Source organism: Stenella coeruleoalba (genome assembly GCF_951394435.1).
Source record: "Stenella coeruleoalba genome assembly, chromosome: 14".
NCBI classification, from domain to species: domain Eukaryota; kingdom Metazoa; phylum Chordata; class Mammalia; order Artiodactyla; family Delphinidae; genus Stenella; species Stenella coeruleoalba.
The window spans coordinates 54087500-54102418 of NC_137160.1; the positions used below are offsets into that span (position 1 = coordinate 54087500).

The 14919-nt window shown below is 37.3% G+C and overlaps 1 long non-coding RNA gene across 1 annotated transcript in view; it reads left to right on the forward strand.

Moving 5' to 3' along the window:
* The window catches only part of LOC307197335, a 46491-nt gene that overhangs the window by 18201 nt on the left and 13371 nt on the right, over positions 1-14919 (forward strand). Inside the window, exon 2 of the long non-coding RNA XR_013831386.1 lies at positions 293-400. This is a non-coding gene — a long non-coding RNA (uncharacterized lncRNA). The remainder of the gene's footprint in view (positions 1-292; positions 401-14919) is intronic.

Here is a 14919-nt window from a genome sequence, read left to right on the forward strand (position 1 = left end):
CTATCAACTTTTGGCCATTCCAAGTCTACAAACACAGACTTGTAGATGCTGAACGAGCACCATTGTTTCTGGTCTGGGCAGACAAGATTTGGAAAGATTTAATGTTGTGCTGTTTAAGCTCAAAAATGAGTATGGGGCAATTAACTGAAGGAGTTCTTTTAAAAATCAATATAGGATAACTCAACTAGAAATGACCAGTGTATACCTGAAACTGTTTTTCTCCCTGTTTGTTTTGAAAATTTCATCGGATGAGATTTTATTTTTACATTCTGCTTCCATCTGTTCTCCTCAGAGTTCTGCTTAAGTTACTTTGGTAACTAAAGAGTACCAGAAATCTCAAGACTCAATACCAAGGCTGAAGAAGCAAGTTTGAAAATGGACCAAAAGCAATGGAAGCCAAGTAAGTGAAACTTCAGTTGTAATCATGCCATCTGATGAATCTGGTGAAAATGCCACTTCCTCTACCACTGGTATGGCTGCCACTAACAACACAGGGGATGTTGATGATGGGGGAGGCGATGCACGTGAGGGAGCAAAGGGTATACGGGAAATCTCTGTGCCTTCTGCTCAGCACTGCTGTGAACCTATCACTACTCTATGAAGTCTATTTTAAAAAAGGAGTAAAGTATGGAAAGGGAAAAACAGTTTAACTTTACATTGGAGAAACCTGGCAGACACCATCTTAACTAAGTGATCAAGTGACTTTTAAAAAATTTTTTATTTGGCTTCCCTGGTGGCGCAGTGGTTGAGAGTCCGCCTGCTGATGCAGGGGACACGGGTTTGTGTCCCGGTCCGGGAAGATCCCACATGCCGCGGAGCGCCTGGCCCCATGAGCCATGGCCGCTGAGCCTGTGTGTCCGGAGCCTGTGCTCCGCAACAGGAGAGGCCACAACAGTGAGAGGCCCGTGTACCGCAAAAAAACCCAAACAAACAAAAAAAAAACAAAACCGAGCTGATTTCCCTGTGCTGTGCGGCTGCTTCCCACTAGCTGGCTATTTTAGATTTGGTACTGTATATATGTCCATGCCACTCTCTCACTTCGTCGCAACTTACCCTTCCCCCTCCCCATGTCCTCAAGTCCATTCTCTACGTCTGTGTCTTTATTCCTCTCCTGCCCCTAGGTTCTTCAGAACCTTTTTGTTTTCTTAGATTCCATGTACATGTGTTAGCATATGGTATTTGTTTTTCTCTTTCTGGCTTACTTCACTCTGTATGACAGACTCTAGGTCCATCCACCTCATTACAAATAACTCAATTTCGTTTCTTTTAATGGCTGAGTAATATTCCATTGCATATATGTGCCACTTCTTCTTTATCCATTCATGTGCCGATGGACACTTAGGTTGATTCCATGTCCTCCTGGCTTTTGTAAATAGTGCTGCAGTGAACACTGTGGTACATGACTCTTTTTGAATTCTGGTTTTCTTAGGGTATATGCCCAGTAGTGGGATTGCTGGGTCACATGGTAGTGCTATTTTTAGTTTTTATATTTAAGTTTTTAACCAACAATGCAAGAGGGTTCCCTTTTCTCCACACCCTCCCCAGCATTTACTGTTTGTAGATTTTTTTGATGATGGCCATTCTGGCTGGTGTGAGGTGATACCACACTATGGTTTTGATTTGCAATGCTCTAATGATTAGTGATGTTGAGCATCCTTTCATGTGTTTGTTGGTAATCTGTATATCTTCTTTGGAAAAATGTCTATTTAGGTCTTCTGCCCATTTTGAGATTGGGTTCTTTGTTTTTTGATATTAAGGTGCATGAGCTGCTTGTACATTTTGGAGATTAACCTTTATCAGTTGCTTCATTTGCAAATATTTTCTCCCATTCTGAGGATTGTCTTTTCATCTTGTTTATGTTTTCTTTTGCTGTGCAAAAGCTTTTAAGTTTCATTAGGTCCCATTTGTTTATTTTTGTTTTTATTTCCATTACTCTAGGAGGTGGGTCCAAAAGGATCTTGCTGTGATTTATGTCATACAGTGTTCTGCCTATGTTTTCCTCTAAGAGTTTGATAGTGTCTGCCTTAAATTTAGGTCTTTAATCCATTTTGAGTTTATTTTTGTGTATGGTGTTAGGGAGTGTTCTAATATCATTGTTTTAAGTGGAGCTGTCCAGTTTTCCCAGCACCACTTATTGAAGAGGCCGTATTTTCTCCATTGTATATTCTTGCCTCCTTTATCAAAGAAAGGTGAGCATATGTGCATGGGTTTATCTCTGGGCTTTCTATCCTGTTCCATTGATCTATATTTGTTTTTGTGCCAGTACCATACTGTCTTGATTACCGTAGCTTTGTAGTATAGTCTGAAGTCTGGGAGCCTGATTCCTCCAGCTCCATTTTTCTTTCTCAAGATTGCTTTGGCAATTGGAGTCTTTTGTGTTTGCCTACAAATTGTGAAATTTTTTGTTCTAGTTCTGTAAAAAATGCCATTGGTAGTTTGAGAGGGATTGCATTGAATCTGTAGATTGTTTTGGGTAGTATAGTTATTTTCACCATGTTGATTCCTCCAACCCAAGAACATGGCATCTCCATCTGTTTGTTTGATCTTTAATTTCTTTCATCAGTGTCTTATAGTTTACCGCATACAGGTATTTTTTCTCCTTAGGTACGTTTATTCCTAGGTATTTTATTCTTTTTGTTGCAGTGGTAAATGGGAGTGTTTCCTTAATTTCTCTTTCACAGTTTTCATCAATAGTGTATAGGAATATGAGAGATTTCTGTGCATTAATTTTGTATCCTGCTACTTTACCAAATTCATTGATTAGCTCTAGTATTTTTCTTGTAGCAGTTTTAGGATTCTCTATGTATAGTATTGTATCATCTGCAAACAATGACAATTTTACTTCTTCTTTTCTTATTTGGATTCCTTTTATTTCTTTTCTGTCTCTGACTGCTGTGGATAAACTTCCAAAACTATGTTGAATAATAGAGGTGAGAGTGAGCAACCTTGTCTTGTTCCTGATCTTAGTGGAAATGCTTTCAGTTTTTCACCATTGAGGATGATATTGGCTGTGAGCTTGTCATATAGGGCCTTTATTATGTTGAGGAAAGTTCCCTCTATGCCTACTTTCTGCAGGGTTTTTATCATAAATGGGTGTTGAATTTTGTCAAAAACTTTCTCTGCATCTATTGAGATGATCATATGGTTTTTCTCCTTCAATTTGTTAATATGGTTTATCACATTGATAGATTTGCGTATATTGAAGAATCCTTGCATTCCTGGAATAAACCCCACTTGATCATGGTGTATGATCCTTTTAATGTGCTGTTGGATTCTGTTTGCTAGTATTTTGTTGAGGATTTTTGCATCTGTATTCATCAGTGATATAGGCCTGTAGTTTTCTTTTTTGTAACATCTGTGTCTGGTTTTGGTATCAGAGTGATGGTGGCCTTGTAGATGAGTTTGGGACTGTTCCTCCTTCTGCTATATTTTAGAAGAGTTTGAGAAGGATGAGTGTTAGCTCTTCTCTAAATGTTTGATAGAATTTGCCTGTGAAGCCATCTGGTCCTTGGCTTTTGTTAGTTGGAAGATTTTTAATCACAGTTTCAATTTCACTGCTTGTGATTGGTCTGTTCATATTTTATATTTCTTCCTGGTTCAGTCTTGGAAGGTTGTGCTTTTCTAAGAATTTGTCCATTTCTTCCAGGTTGTCCATTTTATTGGCATAGAGTTGCTTGTAGTAATCTCTCATGATCCTTTGTATTTCTGCAGTGTCAGTTGATACTTCTCCTTTTTCATTTCTAATTCTATTGATTTGAGTCTTCTCCCTTTTTTTCTTGATGAGTCTGGCTAATCAATTTTGTTTACCTTCTCAAAGAAACAGCTTTTAGTTTTATTGATCTTTGCTATCATTTCTTCATTTCTTTTTCATTTATTTCTGATCTGCTCTTTATGATTTCTTTCCTTCTGCTTTGTTTTGTTGTTCTTCATTCTCTAATTGCTTTATGTGTAAGGTTAGATTGTTTATTTGTGATGTTTCTTGCCTCTAGAGGTAGGATTGTATGGCTATAATCTACCCTCTTAGAACTGATTTTGCTGCATCCCATAGGTTTTGGGTCATCGTGTTTTCATTGTCATTTGTTTCTAGGTATTTTTCTAATTTCCTCTTTGATTTCTTCAGTGATCTCTTGTTTATTCAGTAGTGTATTGTTTAGCATCCATGTGTTTGTATTTCTTACAGATGTTTCCCTGTAATTGATATCTAGTCTCATAGCATTGTGGTCAGAAAAGATACTTCATACGATTTCAATTTTCTTAAATTTACCAAGGCTTCATTTGTGACCCAAGATACGATCTATCCTGGAGAATGTGCCATGAGCACTTGAGAAGAAAGTGTATTCTCTTGTTTTTGGATGGAATGTCCCATAAAAATTAAGTCCATCTTGTTTAATGTATCATGTAAAGCTTGTGTTTCCTTATTTATTTTCATTTTGATTGATCTTTCCACTGGTGAAAGGGGGGTGTTAAAGTCCCCTAGTATGATTATGTTACTGTCAGTTTCCCCTTTTATGGCTGTCAGCATTTGCCTTATGTATTGAGGTGCTCCTATGTTGGTTGCATAAATATTTACAATTGTTATATCTTCTTCTTGGATTGATCTCTTGATCATTATGTAGTGTCCTTCTTTGTCTCTTGTAATAGTCTTTATTTTAAAGTCTATTTTGTCTGATATGAGAATTTCTACTCCAGCATTCTTTTGATTTCCATTTGCATGGAATATCTTTTTCCATACCCTCACTTTCAGTCTGTATGTGTCCCTAGGTCTGAAGTGAGTCTCTTGTAGACAGCATATAAATGGGTCTTGTTTTGTATCCATTCAGCCAATCTATGTCTTTTGGTTGGAGCATTTAATCCATTTGCATTTAAGGTAATTATTGATATGTATCTTCCTATTCCCATTTTCTTAATTGTTTTGGGTTTGTTATTACAGGTCTTCCTTCTCTTGTGTTTCCTGCGTAGAGAAGTTCCTTTAGCATTTGCAGTAAAGCTGGTTTGGTCATGTTGAATTCTCTCAGCTTTTGCTTGTCTGTAAAGGTTTTAATTTCTCCATCAAATCTGAATGAGATCCTTGCTGGGTAGAGTAATCTTGGTTGTAGTTTTTTCCTTTTCATCACTTTAAATATGTCCTGCCACTCCCTTCTGGCTTGCAGAGTTTCTGCTTAAAAATCAGCTGTTAACCTTATGGGGATTCCCTTGTGTGTTATTTGTTGTTTTTCCCTTGCTGCTTTTAATATTTTTTTCTTTGTATTTAATTTTTGATAGTTTGATTAATATGTGTCCTGGCATGTTTCTCCTTGGATTTATCCTGTATGGGACTCTCTGTGCTTCCTGGACTTGATTAACTATTTCCTTTCCTGTATTAGGGAAGTTTTCAACTATAATCTCTTCAAATATTTTCTCAGTCCCTTTCTTATTCTCTTTTTCTTCTGGGACCCCTATAATTCGAATGTTGGTGAGTTTAATTTTGTCCCAGAGGTCTCTGAGACTGTTCTCAATTCTTTTCATTCTTTTTCCTTTATTCTGCTCTGCAGTAGTTATTTCCAATATTTTATCTTCCAGGTCACTTATCTGTTCTTCTGCCTCAGTTATTCTGCTATTGATCCCTTCTAGAGAATTTTTCATTTATTTTGTTGTTCATCACTGTTTGTTTGCTCTTTAGTTCTTATAGTTCCTTGTTAAATGTTTCTTGTGTTTTCTCCATTCTATTTCCAAGATTTTGGATCATCTTTACTATCATTATTCTGAATTATTTTTCAGGTAGACTGCCTATTTCCTCTTCATTTGTTAGGTCCTTTGGGTTTTTGCCTTGCTCCTTCATCTGCTGTGTGTTTCTCTGTCTTCTCATTAGATCTTAGCTAAGAGCTGGGTCTTAGCATTGAAACAGAGGTATCTGGGAGAGCTCTCAATGATTGAGATTATGTGGGGCCAGGAGGTCTCTGCTGGTCCAGTGACCTGAACTTGGCTCTCCTACCTCACAGGCTCAGGCCTGACACCTGGCTGGACCACCAAGACCCTGTCAGCCACATGGCTCAGAAGAAAAGGGAGAAAAAAAAGAAAGAAAGAAAAAATAATTAAAATAAAAAATTTAAAAGTTATTAAAATAAAAAATTAAAAAAAAAGAGCAACCAAACCAATAAAGAAATCCACCAATGATAACGAGCACTAAAAAGTAAACTAAGAAAACTATATAAATCAAAACTAGTCAGTCACATACAGCAAACCCCAAGTACAGTTGGTCCCAAAGTCCACCGCCTCAATTTTGGGATGATTCATTGTCTATTCAGGTATTCCACATATTCAGGGTACATCTAGTTGATTGCGGAAATTTAATCTGCTGCTCCTGAGGCTGCACGGTGAAATTTCCTTTCTCTTTTTTTTTTCACACAGCTCTTGGGTTTCAGCTTTGGATTTGGCCCCACCTCTGCATGTAGAGGTCGCCCTCTGGCGTCTGTTCTTTGCCCAGACAGGAGAGGTTTAATGGAGTGGCTTATTAGGGGGCTGTGGCTCACTTAGACCAGGGGGAGAGAGGGGTACAGCATGCGGGGCAATCCTGCGGTGGTAGAGGCCGGCGTGATGTTGCAACAGCCTGAGGCATGCCATGTATTCTCCTGGGGAAGTTGTCCCTAGATCACAGGACCCTGGCAGTGGCGGGCTTCACAGGCTCCTGCGAGGGGAAGTGTGGATAGTGACCTGAGCTTGCACACAGGGTTCTTGGTGGCTGCATCAGCAGCGTTAGCGTTTCATGCCCATCTCTAGTGTCTGCACTGATAGCTGCAGCTCGTGCCCATCTATGGAGCTCGTTTAGGCAGTGCTCTGAATCCCCTCTCATCATGCACCCCGAAACAATGGTGTCTTGACTCTTAGGTAGTTCCAGACTTTTTCCCAGACTCTCTCCCGGCTAGCTGTGGCGCACTAGCCCCCTTCAGGCTGTGTTCACACAGCCAACCCCAGTCCTCTCCCTGGGATCTGACCTCTGAAGCCTGAGCCTCAGGTCCCATCCTTACCTGCTCCTGCAGGTGAGCAGACAAGCCTCTTAGGCTGTTGAGTTCTGGTTGGCACCAATCCTCTGTGCGGGAATCTCTCCACTTTGCCCTCTGCACCCCTGTTGCTGTGCTCTCCTCCATGGCTCCAAAGCTTCCCCCCCTACCCTGCCCACCCCCCGTCCCTGCCAGTGAAGGGGCTTCCTAGTATGTGGAAACTTTTCCTCCTTCACAGATCCCTTCCAGACGTGCAGGTCCCGTCCCTGTTCTTTTGTCTCTGTTTTTTCTTTTTTTCTTTTGTCCTACCCAGGTAGGGAGTTTCTTGCCTTTTGGGAAGTCTGAGATCTTCTGCCAGCATTCAGTAGGTGTTCTGTAGGAGGTGTTCCACATGTAGATGTATTTTTGATGTATTTGTGGGGAGGAAGGTGATCTCCACGTCTTACTCCTCGGCCATCTTGAAGGTCTCCTCTAATTTCTTGTCTTTTTGATAATAGTCATTCTAAGTCTTCACACTTCTAGGTGTGAAGTGATGTCTCATTGTGGTTTTGATTTGCATTTCCCTGGTGATTAGTGATGCTGAGCACCTTTTCATGTGCCTGTTTGCCATCTGTATGTCTTCTTTGGAAAAATGTCTATTCAGAATCTCTGCCCATTTTTTAATCAGATTGCTTGGGGCTTTTTTTGCTATTGAGTTGTAGAAGGTCTTTATATATTTTGGATATTAGCCCCTTATCAGGTATATGATTTTCAAATATGTTCTTCCATTTGGTACATTGTCTTTTCACTTTGTTGATGGTTTTTAAGGTTTGATGTAGTCTCAATTATTTATTTTTGCTTTTGCTGCCTTCGCTTTCAGTGTCAAATCAAAAAAATCATCACCAAGACTGACATCAAGGCACTTATTATCCATGTTTTCTTCTAGTTTTGTGGTTCCAGGTCTTACATTACGTCTTTATCCATTTTGTGTATGGTATAAGACAGTGGTCCAGTTTCATTCATTTTGCATGTTTCTGTCTAGCTTTCCCAACACCATTTATTGAAGAGACTATCTTTTCTACATTGTATATTCCTGGTTCTTTCATAATAAATTAACTGACCATATATGCAGGGGTTTATTTCTGGGGTTATTTTCCTGTTATATTGATCTATGTGTCTGTTGTCATGCCAGTACAATACTGTTTTGATTACTATAGCTTTGTAATATAGTTTGAAATCAGGAAGCATGATGCCTCCAGCTTTGTTCTTCTTTCTTAAGATTGTTTTGTCTACTTGTCTTTGGTGGTTCCATACAAATTTTAGGATTGTTTGTTCCATTTCTGTGAAAAGTGCCATTGGAATATTGATAGAGATTGTATTGAATCTGTAGATTGCTTTGGATTGTATGGGTATTTTAACAATATTAATTCTTCCAGTCAATGAGCAAAGATTATCGTTCCATTTATTTGTGTCTTATTCATTTTCTTTCATGATTTCTTATAGTTTTCAACATCCAGGACTTTCATCTCTTTGGTTAATTTTTTTCTAAGTATTTTTTTTTTTGGTGCAGTTGTAAATGGGATTGTTTTCTTAATTTCTCTTTCTGATAGTTCATTATTAGTGTATGGAAATGCACATGATTTTGTATACTGATTTTAGAGAAAGAGTTTTACTTTACAGTAAAGAAACGTGGAACATACCACCTTAATTAAGTGATCAAGTTAAATATCAGTGATGTCATGTGGATCTTATTGCAGCCCCTAATATGATGAGATGAGGGGGCACATCATCTATGTGGTGTTCTCTGTAGAAACCCATAGCCCAGTCTATCATGAGGAAACACCAACCGATCCCAAGTTGAGGCATGTCCTACAAAATACCTGACCAGTAATCTTCAGAATTGTCAGTGTCTCAAAAAACAAGAAAAGACTGAAAACCTGTCATAGATTGGAGGAGACTAAGGAGACAGAAAACCTAAATGCAATATGATATCCTAGATTTGATCCTGAAACAGAAAAGACATTAACTTAAAATTTAGTATAATTCAACTAAAGTGTGCAGTTTAGTTAATATGATTGTACCAATGGTAATACCTTAGTTTTGACAAATGTACCATGTTATATAAGGTTCCATCATTAAGTAAGGTCTTCCATTAGGTGAAGCAAGGGGAAGGGAATATGGAAATCCTCTGTACTATCTTTGCAAATTTAAAAATTATCCCCAAATAAAGTTCACTTTTAAAGAATAAAAAATAAATTCCATTGGTATAAAAAATTTAAAACATGAGACATTAAAATTAAAGATTAACTTTATGAAATGAAATATTAAGACTGTATAAGTAGAGAAAGTTTGGAATTACTAGAAATTAAGAATTTTTAAAGGTTAATGTGTATATATAAATATTTACATATGTAGATAATATATATGTATATTTATATACTACATATAAATGAAAGATTAGAGGAAATATTTTAAAGGAAATAGCAGATGAAGTATTTTAAAATTTAAATATTTTAAATATCTAGAGATGAGAGAGAATTGAATGAATAAAATAATTAAAGGACCACTCAAAAGTAAAATCCATCAACTAATATTATTTGAAAAAAACTTAAAAAACCTTCAGTGGTTTTTGAATATCTGCAAACAAAGCAACCAACAAAGGATTGATCTCCAAAATATACAAACACCTCATGCCGCTCAATATCAAAAAGCCAAAACACCCAATCAAAAAATGGGCAGAAGATTTAAATAGATATTTCTCCAAAGAAGATATACAGATGGCCAAAAAGCTCATGAAAAATGCTCAACATCACTAATTATTACAGAAATGCAAATCAAAACTACAATGAGGTATCATCTCACACTGGTCAGAATGGCCATCATCAAAAAGTCTACAAACAATAAATGCTGCAGAGGGTGTGGAGAAAAGGGAACCATCCTACACTGTTGGTGGGAATGTAAATTTGTACAACCACTGTGGATAACAGTATGGAGGTTCCTTAAAAAAACTAAAAATAAAGCTACCATATGATCCAGCAATCCCACTCCTGGGCATATATCCAGAGAAAACCATAATTTGAAAACATACATGCACCCCAGTGTTCACTGCAGCACTATTTACAATAGCCAAGACATGGAAGTCAACTAAATGTCCATCGACAGAGAAATGGATAAAGAAGATGCGGTACATATTTACAGTGGAATGTTACTCAGCCATAAAAGAATGAAATAAAGCCATTTGCAGCAACATGGATAGACTGGAGATTATCATACTAAGTGAGTGAAGACAGAGAAAGACAAATATGTTATGTTATCACTTATATGTGGAACCTAAAAAAATGATACAAATGAACGTATTTGCAAAACAGAAATGACTTAACAGATATCGAAACAAACGTACGGTTACCAAAAGGGAAAGGTAGGGAGGGAGTGATAAATTAGGAGTTTGGGATTAACATACATACTACTACATATAAAATATATAATCAGCAAGGACCTACTGTATAGTACAGGGAAGTCTACTCAATATTCTGTAATAACCTATATGGGAAAATAATCTGAAAAATAATGGATATATTTATATCCATTTTATATATATATATAACTGAATCACTTTGCTGTACACCTGAAACACAACATTAAATCAACTATACTCCAACATAAAATAAAAATTAAATTAAAAAAAATCTAGGGATGAGAGAGAATTGAATGAACAACAGCAAAAAATTAAAGAACCAACCAAAAGTAAAATCCATCAACTAAAATTATTTGAAGAAAACTTCGAAAACCTTCAATGGCTTTTCATATTCTACAGAATAAGGCACACATACATCATTAACATCATGAAATTCTGAATCACTTTTTAATTAGAAATTACAGGAAGATCATTCTTCAGTTTGAAATAGAGTCATATTAGTTGCTCTTAATGCAACTATCCCAAATTCTTACCCAAAAGATAAAAAATTAAGTAAGGTAAACTAAGATCAGGAATCAACATTTTGACAAAAAAAAAAAAAGCAAGGATTATGTGTAAAGCAAATGAAACAGATTTTAAACATCTAACTTTGGACCATTTTATTGGGCTTGTGAGGCAGCTCATTAAATGTAAGGTCTTAATCCATCTCCCCAGTCTGTTCTTGGATCAGCAAACAGAAAATGAGATTCTGGTTTTTTTTCTCTGGGAGGGCTGCTTTTGAAGTTGCCTCCTCTCTATTCCATGACTTTTCTCTTTATTCACCTTACCAAGTATTAGAACTTCAGAAATCAATTCATGGTAAGTATCAGCTCCAGCAGAGGCAACTTAGGAGGGGATGGTGATGTATGAGTAGCGTAGGAAGTAGTTGCAGTGGTGGAACATTGAATTCTGGGAACTATAGCTCCTCCAAGGCAAGCATCCTCAGGGGAGGTAGGGGAAGAGTTAGAGAATAAGAGATCTGTTAGCAATTCTATTAATATTAGATTCCGAGATTGTAATTCTTTCATATATTCATCTGCTCAAAACTTCAGAAAGAGATGAAGTAGAAGTAGAAGATAATTCCAAAGATATGCATTATCTAGACTGTTCTGGAATATATCAACTTTTGGTTCAGTTCTCAATATGGAAAGAATAATAATATAGAAAACAGTTCAATTTAAAAATGGGCCTAAGGCAATACATAGAAGCTTATCTGTTTGAAAACACTTGACAATGGATAAACAGGGAGAAAAAAAATATGAGGTCTATCAAATATACTGTAAATAAAGAGAAATAAGCATCTTTGAGTTCCCCAAGGAAGAGTACACTTCTGAGATTAACCACCTATTTTCAACACAAGAAATTCTTAGAAAATGTGTACTCTAAAAGCCAAACACATAAAAAGTAAGAGGTTTAGAATAATAAAAAAGCAGAAGGAGATTCTTTTTAAAATTTTATAGTAGATGTCTGCTGTTTTGCTTCCTCAATGTCACTTTCCTTTTTCTGTGATAAAAAAGGCCATTTTTGTATCTGGAAATGCTCTTCTTCCACATGGCAAGACTGTGAATCACATGCTGGCTTCCATGCCTTCTGAAACGAGACTGAGTCATCTAGGTGTCCCCATAACCTTGAGATGCACTGATGGGTCCAGGGGTGGCCATGTCCAGAGCAAAAGTCCTTTTTTCAGGCACAAGTAGAATCCTGGAGAGAAGGAATCTCTTTCTGAGATCATGGGTTGCCAGGAATCACATGAGCCAGGCAGTGCTTATGCACTCATAATTTATCTCACAATCTGAGATTTAGGCATGTAAGCTGCAGTTCACAGATGAGATGAGGACTCAGAGAGACTAAGAGCCTCTTCAAGTTCAATCAGGAATTAAGCAGAACCTTGGGAGCTTTCAGAAGATATCATTAACTTTCGATTAGTAAGAAAATGACACAAGATTCTTTTTGTTTTTTGATTGAAGTATAGTTGACTTACAATATCATATTAATTTCAGGTGTACAACCTAATGATTCCATATTTTTATAGATCACACTCTATATTAACAAAATTCTTTATTTTTACTCTCTTAACTGATAGCTCAACTTTTTTTTGCGGTACGCGGGCCTCTCACTGCTGTGGCCTCTCCCGCCGCGGAGCACAGGCTCCGGACGCACAGGCTCAGCGGCGATGGCTCACGGGCCCAGCCGCTCTGCGGCACGTGGGATCCCCCCGGACCAGGGCACGAACCTGCGTCCCCTGCATTGGCAGGCGGACTCGCAACCACTGCTCCACCAGGGAAGCCCAATAGCTCAACTTTTGAAGATCGTATGCTTCTTAACACTTTATCATAGAAAAAATAAAGGGTCAACTATTCCCCAGTCATTCAGTCTTTCTCAGATTCACTTTTCTAGAGTCTAGAAAAAGACTCATGAGAAGAGAATAAAATAATTCCCAACTATCATGTACCATTTTGAGTAAGCGCAAGAATGCGTATGCCTTAGATTTAAATAGTGCCTCTGTGTCAACCACATTGTCTCACACTTTCCAAAGGAAAACAGATGTCTTCATTTCAAGCCCATCAGAGATGGTACTTGCAGTATTGTTACTACTGCCATGCACTCTGTCACAGCATATGTCAGTGGCAGAGCAGTTACCTAAGCAACACCTGCCCTTGAATGTGAGCAACAATATTGGAAAAATCCCTCTACTGCTTTTGCCTTGATTTATTCCACTGACTTATTCTGTGTTCACTCTCCAGGCTGGGATGATATGTGAAAATGTGGCATTGACTCCAATTTATGCAATCCGTGTCAGTGGTATGCCAGCCCCCAAATAAGCCGAGAATTCAGATTCTCTGTCCAGGCCAATAATATTAGCCATAAAAACAAAGTTGTCTCCAGCAGCCCACCTGTCATTAAAATGTATGTGACAGACTCGTACTGATTTGCCATCTGTCAACGAATCATTTGGCAGGAAATTTTCTCCAATGTTATAATGTAATTTTCACATACACCAACAACACCCAGGGTCTAAGCAAAACAAAGATCTGTATTAAGAACTAATACGTGCCAGAAATATTCATTAAAAATACTCTATTGGATTTAGTCTTGCCAGATATCTTATATATCTTTTCCCTTTGCAAATGAGAAACTATTCAGAGAGATTAATAAATTGACCAAGGTCACCAACTAGCAAGGGACAGAGGTGGGAATCAAACCGAAGCCTTATAAACCCAGGGCAAACCTCTCTCTGTATTAGAACTACTTCTTAGAGGTTTATGATGTATATCCTAACTCATCTTTGTTGTTGTTATTAATGTACAAAAGATGTTTAAAAAAATATGCAGGTTCTATAGGACTACAAAATTTACAGGCTCTCCAAACATGTTAGACCTTAGAGCTCATCCTTTTCACCTCCAATTCACTGCAATAAGCTCTTCCATGATGGCCTGACTGGTGGTTGCCCAATCTCCGAACACTCCTGGGGGCACAGTGACAAAGAACACACTGAGTTACAAAATAGGTCATTCAATGTTTGGAAATTCCCAAACATAGGAAAATTTTAAAATCTACATTGAGCAAAAATTTCCCTGTATTAGATGTCTATCTTTCATAGTCTCAAGACATAAGTACTCACTGAATAAAGTGAGTACTTATTTCACATAATGATCCTTTCAAAATCAAAAGACAGTGCTAGTTCCTCTGAAAGTCTGCCTCTGGGTAGGATTAATGCTGCATCTTTAAATGGTTCCCCCACGACATGGTTTCCAGTCCCTGCTTCTCTGGCATCCATGAAAGAGAATAATATGTCAGCTATGGACCGACTAACATAACAGGGTAAGGGGGGGAAATGTCTCACAAATTGCTCTAGGCACTATATTTATGTTTACATAGGCTAACATTAAATCTGTTATTGTTCTATATGTCAATCATGCCACATTGTTGACTCATAATGAGTTTGGGCTCATTTAAAACCCTTGATCTCATATAAATAGCTAACAAGTCAGAGCAGTGCATGACAGTTAATATTTAAACTAAGATTTAGGAGTTAATTGCCTATATATTGTTAGTTTCAGGACTAACTCAGTATTTTTTAAAGATTATAATTCTTTCAAGTCATAATCCTTAATAATAACTAAGAGATATCTTTTAATGTGTCTACAGTTTTTCGTGCATTACAAGTCTTATCTAATGAACACTCACAACCACTCTATGAATTAGATATTATTATTCCCTTTTTATGTATAAGGGAAGCTAGTCAGACAGACTAAGTTCTCACAAAACAGGGACATGTAGCAATGAGATTTAAAGCCAAGTGTGTCTGATTCTAAAGTCTTTGTTCTTTCCAGTATTGTACAGTCCTTCTACAGCTTTATGTCACTCCACAAATGTGACACATTTGTCTTCTATAACTTTATTCATTAAAAATAAAAGAGTAAAATAAAATCAGAATAATATGCAAGTAAAGACTCCCTACAAGGCTTAAAAAATGTAGAAATCAAAATCTTCACAGGATAGAGAATT